Here is a 13,973-nt window from a genome sequence, read left to right as displayed (position 1 = left end):
TTGCATACTTCCACTCGGTAATGAGTTTTGGAATAATATTCTGGGGAAATTCCACGGATAGTAACAGTATATTTCTATTACAAAAAAAAGAGCAATTAGAATAATAGTAGGTGCCAAATCTAGGGAATCTTGTACGACTATTTTCAAAAAACTACAAATGATGCCCATGGCTTGTCAGTATATTTTTTCATTAATAATCTTCCTCTTATGTAATCGTGAAAACTTCGTAACTAATTCTACAGTTCATAGCATAAATACACGTAAAAAATGACTTTCATACTCCATCGGCAAGTCTATCGTGCTATCAAAAAGGAGTGCGTTATATAGCAGTAAAACTTTTTAATAGCCTCCCTATCGATATAAAAAATGAAACTCAAAACATAAGATTAAAGAAGTACCTAATTTCTCACGCCTTCTATTCTGTAGGTGAATTCATGACATTCAACAACGCTTCATGAAATTGATACTAAAACTTTGTGTTGTACTAGTAGACTATATTGTAAATCTCTTCTGTATATATTTCATCTAGACTTTGACTATAAATTAAGACTTTATCGGCCATATTCATAGACATTCTTAGCGCGGGCTTTCTCTGGATGATCAGCGAACTAACGTTTTTCGTATTCATAAACCAGTGTTAGCGATTTGATATGATATGAATCCTGTACAAGTAATCAGTCGATAGCCGGGGCTAGTTTAGCACGCTCTTAACGCCGGCTAGCGAAATGTCTATGCATAGCACCGAAAAATAGTATTAAATTTTTTACTTGTTGCATATTCTAGCTGTGAAGCAATGTATGAATCCCATGGAATGTTAATAAATACAATACAATACAATTTTGCTCATTTTTGCTTCCTTTTCGATATAAAAATTGTTTCATATTGTAACTTTAAAATTCAAAACAATAATGTAGTTTTATTCTTACAACAATAACTCTTCACTTTCTATAATTTAATTCTATTCCCGTCAACAATGTGATTTCCACTCCACACAGTAACACAGTATTCGTTATTGCACTCCACAGACGACAATGACAATTTACTTGGATTATTGAGAATAACAATGAACTGTTAATTTTAACTAATGTTCACAAAGCACTATTTACAAATCAGAACTGTCAGTTCTCAGTTCACAGTTCGTTTGCCTTGGCTAGTTCTTCTAGCTCTGTCACTCAAGTTCACAGTATCTCGAACCACAGACCTTCAGAGACAGTCCACTGAACCTCGAACTCAGGTCCCCCAACTGCGGTCCACTGCACTCGAACTCAGGACTTCGGACGCTCGCACAGCTGCGGACCACTCAAGTCGAACTCCGGTCTCAAGCTGGCTTCACTGCTACACAAGACTGGCTGGCTTGCTGTTCACAGACTACAACAACACTGCTACTGACTAAACTGCTGCTCAAGTTCACTCGCGTGTCGTATTTATAACTAAACTATAGTTACGAGAAAGTACGATTGCTCGAAATTTCCGGAAGATTCCACTCTCGAATTCTCTGGATTTCTCTCCTCAGTCACCAGCTGCTTTACTCCCCCCTCTTTGCCACGGACTAGAGTGCCGTCGCTCCTCTTACGTCGCGCCCCTCCAGACCCTAGCGGCTGCAGCCATCTTCGCCGCGTTTTCTCGTGCGCCCTGCCCTCTGCGGGACGCGTGATCGAGCCTCGACTTGGCTGTCACAATATGAAACATTTCATAGCCAGCCATTCCAATTGTCAGGATGTTACATTTGTACTATTTTCCAACCCTATGTATTGAAAATAAATTCCTTTTGTCAACTTTTATTATTAGAATCAATTTAGAAGATCCGTATCATTTTACAGGAAAAAACAAGTTGTTTGAATAAATATTTTTATTATTGCAGAAAATAAAGAAAAGGTTCCGCCATGGATGTTACAAGATCTTTGTGAACTCACTTTACATCTTATTAACAAAAAGCGTAAAACACTGGTCTTTCATCCCCATAGTGTCCATGTGAAAGCTATGGAAATCTCATGGCATCCAATTAGTTCAAAAAAACATAAAATATTTTATAGCTGTTTTTTTCCATGACACGGATGTTACATTTTGACACGGATGTTTCAGATGAGTTAATGTCCTTCATTTTTCCAGTTTCAAAACAAATGTGACATTTAGAAGTCATAATATTCACTTGAACTGTAAGATTGCTGATTGTTATTAACCCAATCTACTTAAAACAAATGGCAGAAATAATATAGTACAGAGTAAAAAATTTCTTGTCCTGGAGCTCTGGGATTAACAGGGCAGGCTCTCAAAATGTTTCTTCAATAACAGCTGCTTGAAAACCATGCATTAACAGCTGATCTCTCTATAAGTAAGTGCTGCAAACTTTAGGGAAACAAAAAGTAGCCATTACCTAGACAAGACCACTTAGATTCAGTGCCCATGAAACTTATAAAATATATTCCTTTTGAGAATAAAGCATTGGCATATTTAAATTTAGAGTCTTACAGTATCTATGTTTTACAGTAATAATAAACATGGTATTTGTGAAAAATACTTTTTCATTGGAATTCCCAATTTTCCTGGAATGGCTGTAGCGTGTTTAGAGGAATTCATTGATTTAATTCAATTTAAGGGAACAGTGAATGTTAAATGTTATGTTTTATTTAATGACGCTCGCAACTCCAGAGGTTATATCAGCATCGCCGGATATGCCGGAATTTTGTCCCGCAGGAGTTCTTTTACATGCCACTAAATCTACAGACATGAGCTTGTCGCATTTAAACACACTTAAATGCCATCGACCTGGCCCGGGATCGAACCCGTAACCTTGGGCATACAAGGGCAGCACTATACCAACCCGCCAACCAGGTCGACGAGAACAGTGAATTTTGATAATAAATTATTGAAAGAAGTTTAGTTTTGTCCTTTAAATGAGCAGAAATTTGATCCGAACAAATGTTGCTTTTCGTTCTGCAAAGAAAGTTTACAATGTTACATTTGTTGGATAAAATTTCTGCACATTTAAAGAATAAAACTAAAATTTTTGTATCATAATACACTGCCCTCTTAAACTGACTTAGCATATTGCGAATTAAGTCAATGGCTTTGCCAAAACACGCAATGAAATGTTTCATATAAAAGAATTTTTATCTCGAAAAGGAAGCAAAAACGAGCAAAATTGTATTTAAGTTTTTCGTTTGAAATATCTCAAAGAATAACCCCTAAATTAATGACACTAGTTACGGTTCATCCTTGTTATATATTTTACTATGAAACCGCAGGGCTGTCAAATTTTAAAGAAGCTTTAGCTAATTGACTTTATTTCAAATCTACAGTGCAATGGTGAAATGTACACACACTTAATTGCTTTAACTTCTAACTTTAATTGAAATCTTATTGGCGCTTTGTCACACAATTTAAATTTTTAATTTCTGACTCCACGATTACGCTACAGGGATTCGAACCAATTACCGTAGCTTCCGTGCACTGTTAAGACAGGCTCTGCGCTGACAGTACTTTCGTTGCCCTCCATCTGAATTGCGTGAACAGGCGATTAATGTCGAGGAAAAACTGATATGACGTCTACTTCTGACAACATATCTTTAAACTGTTGTTTGACTAACATTTTGTGTACCCCTAATGTAGCAGACAGCGATGACAAGCAGAAGGTTTGTGTGTCACCTCTACGACGAAGGTGCTGCAAGATCACGACGATTGTTGGCAGCAGGGGGCAGAGGAATTGATGCCAGCTAGCACTAATTGCTCGTCCATTGTTCTCCAAATGTGTCATGACCGCCACGAGGCTTCCATTCAGCCTGAGCTCCAGTGTCAACACGAACAATGAGACAGGCTGGCTGATCCTGGGCAAGCGGCCCATGCCAACTAACGGCCACTCACCGACAGATCCTGTCAGTTCAGAGGCAAACAAGAATTCATACATCCATAGTGTTCTGCCCAAGAATCTTTCAGGTTTATTTTGTGTGACCATCGATTTTTGTGTCTTTCTCACCACACCATATTTATATTTTACCGTCGATAGTAGAGTGGTTACCACCATTGTCATATCAATATCATAACTTCAGAATATTAGTCTTTTCACATGAATAACATCTTTAAGATCAGAATGATACTATACGGGGTATCACTGGTTCTTAATGGGAAGAAGTGATAAAAGAGTTGCAAAAGATATGGAAACATTAAGTAAGAGTATAAACAATAATAATAACTAACAAGAAGTAATCGGAGGATGACGTTAATAAATTAATAAGTTAATTAGTGACTAGTTCTTTACTTGAGGCGTACAGTTCAAAAACCCCTCTATATCCACTTTTTCGGAAAATTATTTTTTATTTTTACATAGTAAGGATTAATGCAAGGAGAGCGCCTTTGTCCGCTTTGCAGAGAAAAGGACTCCTATAAACATATTTTATTACAATGTGTCGAATTGTAACATGTATGGAGAAAATATCTACCACCCTCGATGCTAAGTCAGAATAGGAGTTCGCTTGCATATCTTGACCTCATGGGGAATAGAGAATGGGAACAAAAGACTGGATTGTTCCTCTTGAAGGCGAGACAGATTAGAACTTGAGCTGTTAAAGTTTGTGACGCGAACTGAGGAAGGGATAATAGTATCTACCCAACTATACACTTTTATGTCTGTTTTAGGTTAGGATATATTATATAATATGTTTTGTTGCGCCATTTTCATTTTAATATGTGTGTTCGTTTAGAGAGTAGTGGATATAATCATAGGCGGGGGAGGGGGTAAAACCTACAAAGTAGGACTTGTTTTAGGTACAAAGCACGTACGGTCAAAGGACCCGTGCATTGGATTTTAGAGAAAATTATGATAATATAAAAATCTGTATGTAAATATTACTCAATAAATCCATCTATCTATCTATTATATTGTATTTATTTACATTCCATGGTATTCGTACATCAATTCACAGCTAGAATATGGAACATGTTAAAAAATCTTAATAGTACTACAAAGCCTTAATTATAGTCACACTCTAGTTGAAATATATACAGAAGTATTTTACAATATACTACAGTAGTACAACACAGGGGGTTAGTATCGCTACTTAATACTACACAGAAATATTCATGCAACGTTGTTGAATGTCATAAATTCACCTACAGAATAGAAGGCATGAGAAATTAGATACTTCTTTAATTTGGCCGTAAATAATCTCATGTTTTGAGTTGACTTTTTATATCCATAGGAAGGATATTAAAAACTTTTACTGCTATATAACGCACTCCTTTTTGATAGCACGATAAACTTTCCGATGGAGTATGAAAGTAATTTTTGGCGCGTATTTATGCTATGAACTGTTGAATTAGTTACAAAGTTTTCACGATTACATACGAGTAAGTTTATTAATGACAAACCATGGGCATTATTTGTAGTTTTTATGTTTCTGTACGATTCCGTAGATTTGGCAGCCATTACTATTCTAATTACTCTTTTTTGTAATATGAATATACTGTTACTAACTGTAGAATTTCCCCAGAATATTATTCTAAAACTCATTACGAGTGGAAGTATGAAAAAATATTGTTTTAATGTATTGATATTTACTATCTCTTGCATAGCTCTAATAGCATAACATGCTGAATTTAGTTTGGGTGTAATTCCTTAAATATGATTTTTTCAATTTAACACATTATCGATTTGTAAGCCAAGAAATTTGGTTACTTTTGTTGTTGTTTAATTATTGGGCTTGAAATTTGCGAGGTTGAATTTGGGCAGGATTTAAATTGGATTATATTAGTTTTGTTACAGTTTAATACTAATTTATTGGCTGAGATCCAATCACATATTTTGAGGAGAATTTCCTCTGTTGAAGATTGAAATATGTTGGAATTACTGGCTGTAATTACTATATTTTTTGTCACCTGCAAATAATATGGGTTGACCTACATATTTTATTAGTGGGGCAAGATCATTTATGAACACTAGAAAAAGTAGAGGACCTAATATTGATCCTTGAGGAATTCCATTATTAATAGTACCTCATGTAGAGGCAGATCTCATAGGGATATTGATTTCGACTTTTTGTTTCCTTCTATGAGATATGTGTGAAACCATTTAATCCCTTAATAATCTAATTTGTCTAACAGCACTTTATGATTTATGTAGTGAAATACTTCGGATAAATCACAGAAAATCCCCCAACTTGGAATATTTTATTAATTGCCTTCAAAATTTTGTAAATTAAACTTAATGTTGGATTGTGAAAAAGTTAATGTGAAAAAAAGTTACTTTTCCTATACTCTGTATATAAGTTACCTAGTAATCTCAATAAAAACAAAAGCAGTGAAACTTTTTTTTTCTCCGTTGCTGAAAAATTTGCTCGAATCGATTTAAAGAGTTTTGGAACTACACTCTTTTTAATACGGTACCTATTGATTTAATGCGTTATTTGTGCAGGATTGAGTTTTATTCATAGCTTATTTCAAACCGTTCCTCAGACACATTAAAACTGACAACTTCTATCTATTTATTCTAATACCGTTACCCTAATTCCTATATAGACATTACAAGTTTTCATAGGGGTTTCTTCTAATCCCCAAGTATGCGACATCATCATTTGTGACGCCATATTTTTAACGGTTATGCGATGATGCCTTATAGTAAGGCAACCCCAGAAAGTTTTCCTTCATTGGCTATATCTGTAAGTGTTGCCTCTCACAGGAAGAGGAAGGTGATGTGTGCTTGAGTAGCATGATTCTTCCACGAGATTGAGGGCAGATCCTCGGCGCCGGTTATAATTTGGGAATATTAGAGCCATTAAAAGAACGGACTGCGGTTCAACGACTTGGATCGTCTTCGGGGGGTTAACGGACCTGTATTGGACCTCGCTGTAATCGCCTCTCATGGGACTTTCCACTTTGGATGTGGGATATTGATGTTTGCTTCACATCTGTGCCTGAAATGCGCCACATTCCCAGAGTAGTTCACTTTTATTTAATACTGTGACTGTAATAGATTATGTCTGCTTTTGAAGAAATTTGACACTCATCACAAAATCTATTCTTTTTATGCAATCACATATTTACTAAGCTACATTAAACATGTTCGTTATTGTTATGTGTTCGATAAGGTGGATGCTGAATAATATAATTGATAATATAAAGCATTATTTCATTTAAAGAATTGTGTTATCTAAAAATTATGTTTCCTTGTTTAAACGTTCAAATACTTTCTAATTTTCGTGCTATGTGAAATAAAAACGAAATGGTAGCATCCGTAGGTAGGCTGTTTTGAGTATCATGCATTAAAAGGTGATGTAATTGTACTGCAATAATCTCGAGCGCTCGCGACCGACCGAGTAAACGTTTCAACCGGCCGGTTATAGATTTTCGACAGTATCCGCTCTAGCGACTCAATTCCCAGCTACCTTCTTCACAACCGAGGACTGATCGGCGAGCTCGGTCCGCTATTTTCAAGAGATTGCAGAGATATAGTTGTTAACCATTCGCCCATACCACAAACTGGAGGACCATCCCTTATGGGCTGTCCGCGACTGCTTATTCAATATATTCACAGCTACCTTCCATATCTGAACGCCGTATCCTCTATCCGCAACCTGAGGACGCGCCATACCGGGGTGATAGGGACCCACAATTCATAATTATTATATTATATCATCGGTTTACAAGCAAAACACATTAAGTAAAAAACATTACTTCTGAGAAACAGTCGTAGGGTCAAGTAGGGCTAATATGATACAGTAAAAAAAAGTCGGACTAATTTGATACTGACTTTAAAATGTATCAGACGTTCAGTTTGAAAATGTTTAAAACTGCGATTATGGAAGTATATTTTATGCTTTTTCAGGAGCAATATTGAACGAAGTTAAAAAATATTATCGGCCTCGTAAATGTATTAAAAGAAAAGGCAGATTTGTTTCTTGAAAAATCTTTGATGTGATACTCAGTTATTTTGTTAATGCTCTTGAAAGAATAAAGTTAGAAAAATGTTTATTTATTTATTTATTTATGTATTTATTTATTTATTCGTTCATTTATTTATTTATTCATTCATTCATTGATTTATTTATTTATTTTGTTTATTTATTTACTTACTTACTTATATATTTATTTATATATTTATTTATTCATTTATTCATTTATTCATTCATCCATTCATTCATTGATTGATTTATTTATTTTGTTTATTTATTTACTTACTTATATATTTATTTATGTATTTATTTATTCATTTATTCATTTATTTATTTATTCATTCATCCATTCATTCATTGATTTATTTATTTATTTATTTTGTTTATTTACTTACTTACATACTTACTTATTTATTTATTCATTTATTTATGTAATTATTTATTCATTTATTCATTTCTTTATTTATTCGTTTATTTATTTATTTTGTTTATTTGTTTTTTTACTTACTTACATACATATTTACTTATTTATTTATTCATTTATTTATGTATTTATTTATTCCTTTATTTATTTATTTATTCATTCATTGATTTATTTATTTATTTTGTTTATTTGTTTACTTACATACTCACTTATTTATTTATTCATTTATTTATGTATTTATTTATTCATTTATTCATCTATTTATTTATTCATTCATTCATTGATTTATTTATTTATTTTGTTTATTTGTTTATTTACTTACTGACATACTTACTTATTTATTTATTTATTTTATTTATTTACTTATTTATTATTTATTTATTTATTTATTTATTTTACTCAGAATAGTGTCAGCTTTATTTTTCTCTAAAGAAAAGCTATGAATGTTGAGTATTCTAGCAGTAATTAGTGTGTTAATGAGAAGGGCTATTATGATGGACTTTTTGGGGCTAAACTCGCCTTAAGCATATGAAGTAATTATATTCCTGTTGTAAGAATCCATAGGCCTAAGCAGAGTGACTTACTATGAGTGACGGTATTAGGAGGAAGGTAGTAGCCAGGTGTAGCGTTTGAAAGGGGCCACGAGGTCAGTCGCGAATCGGACTGTGGGCTGCTCTCAGCGCCTTGCGGGCGGCGTGTCTCCAGGAACCCGGGATTCGCACAACAGCGGCCTGGGGCACAGTATTTTGAGCGCACTATCACGTCGAAGATCGCATTGTTGTGCCCTGCCCCGTTATGAGTTCGTTCCAGTTTCGATGAAAGTAAACCAGTGAACCAGCGAGACAAGTGAAGCGCGGCCTACGTTTGTGGTTCGATTCCAGGCCGGAATGCAGTGCAGTGGTACAGAAATCTGCAAGAGAGCTTCCCAGAGACGTAGAGACCACGCAATGCAGGTTGTACGAAAATATTTTGCTTGTCCCTTATTCATACTTGGGTTCTTTCACGTGTCGAAATCTGCAATGAGCGATCTAGAGCTTTACTTCCCACCCGGGATGAAATTTGTCTGTAGTAATGTCACGAGAGGTCTGAGATTTGCCGATAAATCCATGAGCGAAGCGAGTGGAATTATCTGGAAAATCTCAGGCCTCGAGTGGCATTTATTAGGACTATTTCGTGAATAAAATAAAAAATGTAAATAATATATCCCTAAAATTCGATCACAAAATGTTAATAATTGTTTATTAACGAATACTTAACCTATTCAGACATTGTGAAGTTGAAATACTCGTAGATGAATATCGATTATTGCAATAAAGAAATTCGATGTTATTATTCAGTAATGCCAATTGCGAAATATAGGTTTAACAATGTTAATTACATGTACTGCACTTTTCTCTTACTATTATAACATAAATACATTTTTATTATCTGCTGAAATCATAATTTAATTAAGCAGTAACAGTGGGGACAGCAATATACCAATGCTTATGAATTCACAGCGAGACATGTTGCTACACAGTAAAGTCATCTCTGTATAGATAGGCCTAATTAAAACACGAATTTTATTACGCCATACGGAAGGCAGTTTGATCAAAGACATTATTACTATGCAAGGTCTTTGGGTTTGACATGCGATGATGTTACATAAATTTGAATATCTGACTTTCTATTAATTGTTTCATTTCATTCACAAAATACAAATTTTATAGGCTACTTATAGGTTATGTTACCTGTGGGAGCAGGACTAATGTCAGCTGTGTCTTATTTCGACCGTTACAATCAGTGCTACACGAAAGCATTTTTTATAGCTCGACAAACTCATTCTCGCTGTAGTGTGTAACGGAACTAAAGCTGCATCTACACAGTTCAATATTGCAATCGCGTATGCGTGCAATCTGGGAAGAATATTGAAAGAATCAAGTTTAAAAGGTACATTCAATTAAGATGCATGAAGATTTTGTGTCTACATGGTGCGCCGTTTTGAACGTCGTCTTCACTGCGTAAATATATTAATTAATATTAAATATCAATCTTGCATTCATTGCTTTAAAGTTGAAAGAAAAGTTTAACCGTGTAGTTGCATCTTAATGTATTCATGATCATCAATTTACGGGGAAACTGTTGGCGACAACGACTAAACAAAAGAACGACCATGCGATAAATTGATAGCGATGAATGTAGCTGCAAAAATTATCGCAAAGTGTGACTGTGATTGGTTGGAATTCAAAATTTCATTACACTTCATTGGTCGAAAATGGAATGACGTCATATAAAGAAATAGTTATAATAATTTCATCGTCGTTTAAAAATATTCTGCCTTCTGTCAGGTCTGGTCTCTGGAAAATGGAATCTAATAGTCAGCATGATAAATGAAAGGCTGTCTGTGACGACTAATATACAGTATAACCTCGATTATCCGTCATAATGAAGGAAAGGGGAAGAACGGTTAATCGAAATTCGTTCCGCTTTTTCTTACCTTGTTTTTATATTCTTTGGAAGAAGTCTAGTAACTTTTTTTTTCAACTTTCCTAACAATACTTTTTCTGATCTACATTCTAATTCTCCAAACTATGAGGTGCTTTTAGGCCTACCGATAATAAAAAAAATAATAAACACAATACTATTGTCAAAATAATTTATTTTCATTGGATTCTACACACCTTAAACTACTTTTCCACATAGTTTCCACCATAATTGAGGCACGTTTCATAACGAGAAACCAAGTTTTGTATCCCTTCGTCATAGAGTGATACAGCCAGTGATAAAATTCATGTCTGCACTGCTTCTTTCACATCACCATCGTCATCGAAATGTTGAAAATCACTTGGTTTCAAACACAATATAATATTTGTCACTCAGTCAAATGACAAATCAATGTAAAATAATGACCATATAATATAAGTCATTATTTTACATTGATTTGTCATTTGACTGAGTAACAAATATTATATTGTGTTTATCTATATTAATTGACAATCTGAATATTTCCATCATGTTTTCTAAGTTACTTGCTTTCAAGTCAGGGCTGTAGGAAGTGTGGATAAATTGTTCCCAACCAAATCACGCGATGAGATCTTGGTCTGGCATTGCCAAAAATCAAGAACATTCCACTTATTTCAAAGCTTTTCGTTCCGCAAAGGAATATTACAATGTTCGGATCAAATTTCTATACATTTGAAGGACAAAACTACAGTAAAATTCTTTCAATAATCTATTATCATAATTCTCTGCGCTCTTCAATTGACTGAGTATATTGGGAATTAAATCAATGGCTTTCCCAAAACACGTTATGAAATATTTCATATAAAATAATTTTTATCTCGAGAACGAAGCAAAAACGAGCAAAATTATATTAATCCTTTTTGTTTTAAATATTTGAAAGATTAATTCATTCGGTGTTCTACCCAAGGCAGGTCTTTCACTACAAACCCAGCTTTCTCCAGTCTTTATTTTCTGCCTTCTTCTTTGTCTCTTCTTGTGATCCATATATCTTAATGTCGTCTATCATCTGATATCTTCTTCTGCCCCGAACTCTTCCCGTTCACCATTCCTTCCAGTGCATCCTTCAATAGGAAGTTTCTTGTCAGCCAGTGACCCAACCTATTTCGTTTCCGCTTCCTGGTCAGTTTCAGTATAATTCTTTCTTCACCCACTCTTTCCAACACAGCTTCATTTCTTATTCTGTCTGTCCACTTCATACGTTCCATTGTTCTTCATAACCCCCTGAAATTAATTACAATACTTATGGTTCACCCTGTATAGCAATACAACCCATTTGAGGTCCACAAATCTCGAATAACATGAGGTGTGAATCAACCGTTGTATATTTTTACCGTTAGAATGTATTCAAGAAATTTAAAACTTTTCATTGACTTCAGGGATGGAGTTCACCAGTGGCGAAGCTACGTGGAGGCAATTGAGGCAATGCCTACCTAGAAAAAACCTCAAGATAAAGAATTATAAATAAGCCTACTAACATAAATTTCTCGACTGTAATAATTGTTGTGTTTGAGAAAATCAGCAGTTTATACAGGATTCTTCGCTCATCGGCACATGTCAACGACAAAATCTGTTGTGCTCGGCCAGGGTGATGGGCATCTGCGAGTGAGACAATTTCTCGCTTGCCTCTGCTGTCACTTCAACGGCAGGGATTGGAGGTGACGGAAAAAAGCGTGAGGTTGTTTGAATTTCTAGCAACCCCCTCCATGTCGCAAGGAGGCATGTCTCACGACCAACCACAGTGACCAACAAAGAATATTCGGACTTTCTCTCGCTTGCAGTTATAGTTTTGCCAATTTATGGTAGCTAGATCTAGCTATTTTTAACAAATTTTCAGCGGCAATATGGATGAAAGTTTTGTATTGTATTATTTTTTTTTTTTGTTAATTTAACGAGTTTTTAAAGCCCTCTTAGCGACAGGAATACAAATTTTCTCCACTGATGGCATATTTATAGTGAATTTTTACTGCTGTTTAAGGACTTTATCACAAAAACTGTTGGCAACGCTGATTTAGTGGGAAATGCTCCTTTTGATTTAGTCGGCGCAAAAGTTACTCAAGACCATTTTTGTTGTTAGAATTAAGTGTGAATTTACTAGAATGTGCCCGAAATAATGAGTGAGTGAAGATCATTTTTGTATTATTTTGTGAGAATTAGGTGTATTTGTCCCCTCAAAGACTTTTAGATTAGTCTATATTGTCCTAAATGGCCTGGAAAGTGTATATGTGGAAGTGTTCAAATCAGTTCGTTGGTTTTTAACGTTTCCTGTGACCACAGTCTTCTGAAAGGAGTATGAGTACTTTGAAAAGAATAAAAACATACTTGCGTAATTTTCATCAATGAAATACGCAGCTGTCTTAGTACCATTGCCATTGAGAAGAAGCTAGTGAAAGAACTGATGAGTGACCAGATGTTCAAGGATCGTGTCATTGACAATTTTGACACCGAGAAAACTCGCCGTTTGGAACTATTGTACAAAAAATTTAAGATAAGACTTTCTGCCTACCCACCCTTTAAAAACTGGCTTCGCCACTGGAGTTCACGAAACTGAGAAACGAACGGTTGGCATTGAAAGTCATAGAGGTGAACGCGGAAGTTAGGCTATCGAACGTTTCCGATCGGAATGCCTGATTGCTGGTGTTTGCGAAGAAGTAGAGCGGAAGTACGCGACATGCATGGCATGGTTCTAGTGAAGCGAATCTTACTTAATCCTTGCCATGAGCGCTGTTGCGCTGGAAGCACGGGCCACCAAACTGGTTACCACGTGACCTCTCCCAACGTGAAGATATTCGAGTTTGATCCCATGTTTATCTATCCAGCCAGCCAGCGATCCTTCGTCCTACGCTTAAGTTAGAAGCAAACGAGGTACAAACAAACTTGAAGGAAGACTGCTGTTAGTATAACTGTCTTTACTGTAATTGTTTCTATAACATCATTCATGCTTAGTTTTCTGCCCAAAGGCAGATCTTTTACTACAAACCCAGCATTTTTCAATAATTCCTGTTTTCTGCCTTACTCTTAGTCTCCATATATGATCCATATATCTTAATGTCGTCTATCATCTGGTTGGCGTGAATATGTTAGGAGAAAATCCACAAACTATTAGGGATAACGAGGGAATTTTTACTTGAAGCAATAAAGGGATATGTTTGGAAGTAAATCCCGAA

The 13,973-nt window shown here is 35.1% G+C and overlaps 1 protein-coding gene across 1 annotated transcript in view; it reads right to left on the bottom strand.

The window, feature by feature from the left end:
* Positions 1–13,973, bottom strand: part of LOC138714692 (trypsin-1-like) — a 77,316-nt gene that overhangs the window by 34,733 nt on the left and 28,610 nt on the right. The gene's annotated exons all lie outside the window — the stretch shown is intronic.

Source organism: Periplaneta americana, chromosome 15 (assembly GCF_040183065.1).
Source record: "Periplaneta americana isolate PAMFEO1 chromosome 15, P.americana_PAMFEO1_priV1, whole genome shotgun sequence".
NCBI lineage: Eukaryota > Metazoa > Arthropoda > Insecta > Blattodea > Blattidae > Periplaneta > Periplaneta americana.
Note: the sequence above shows the minus strand (reverse complement) of the source record. Positions and strands in the feature narration are given on the sequence as shown.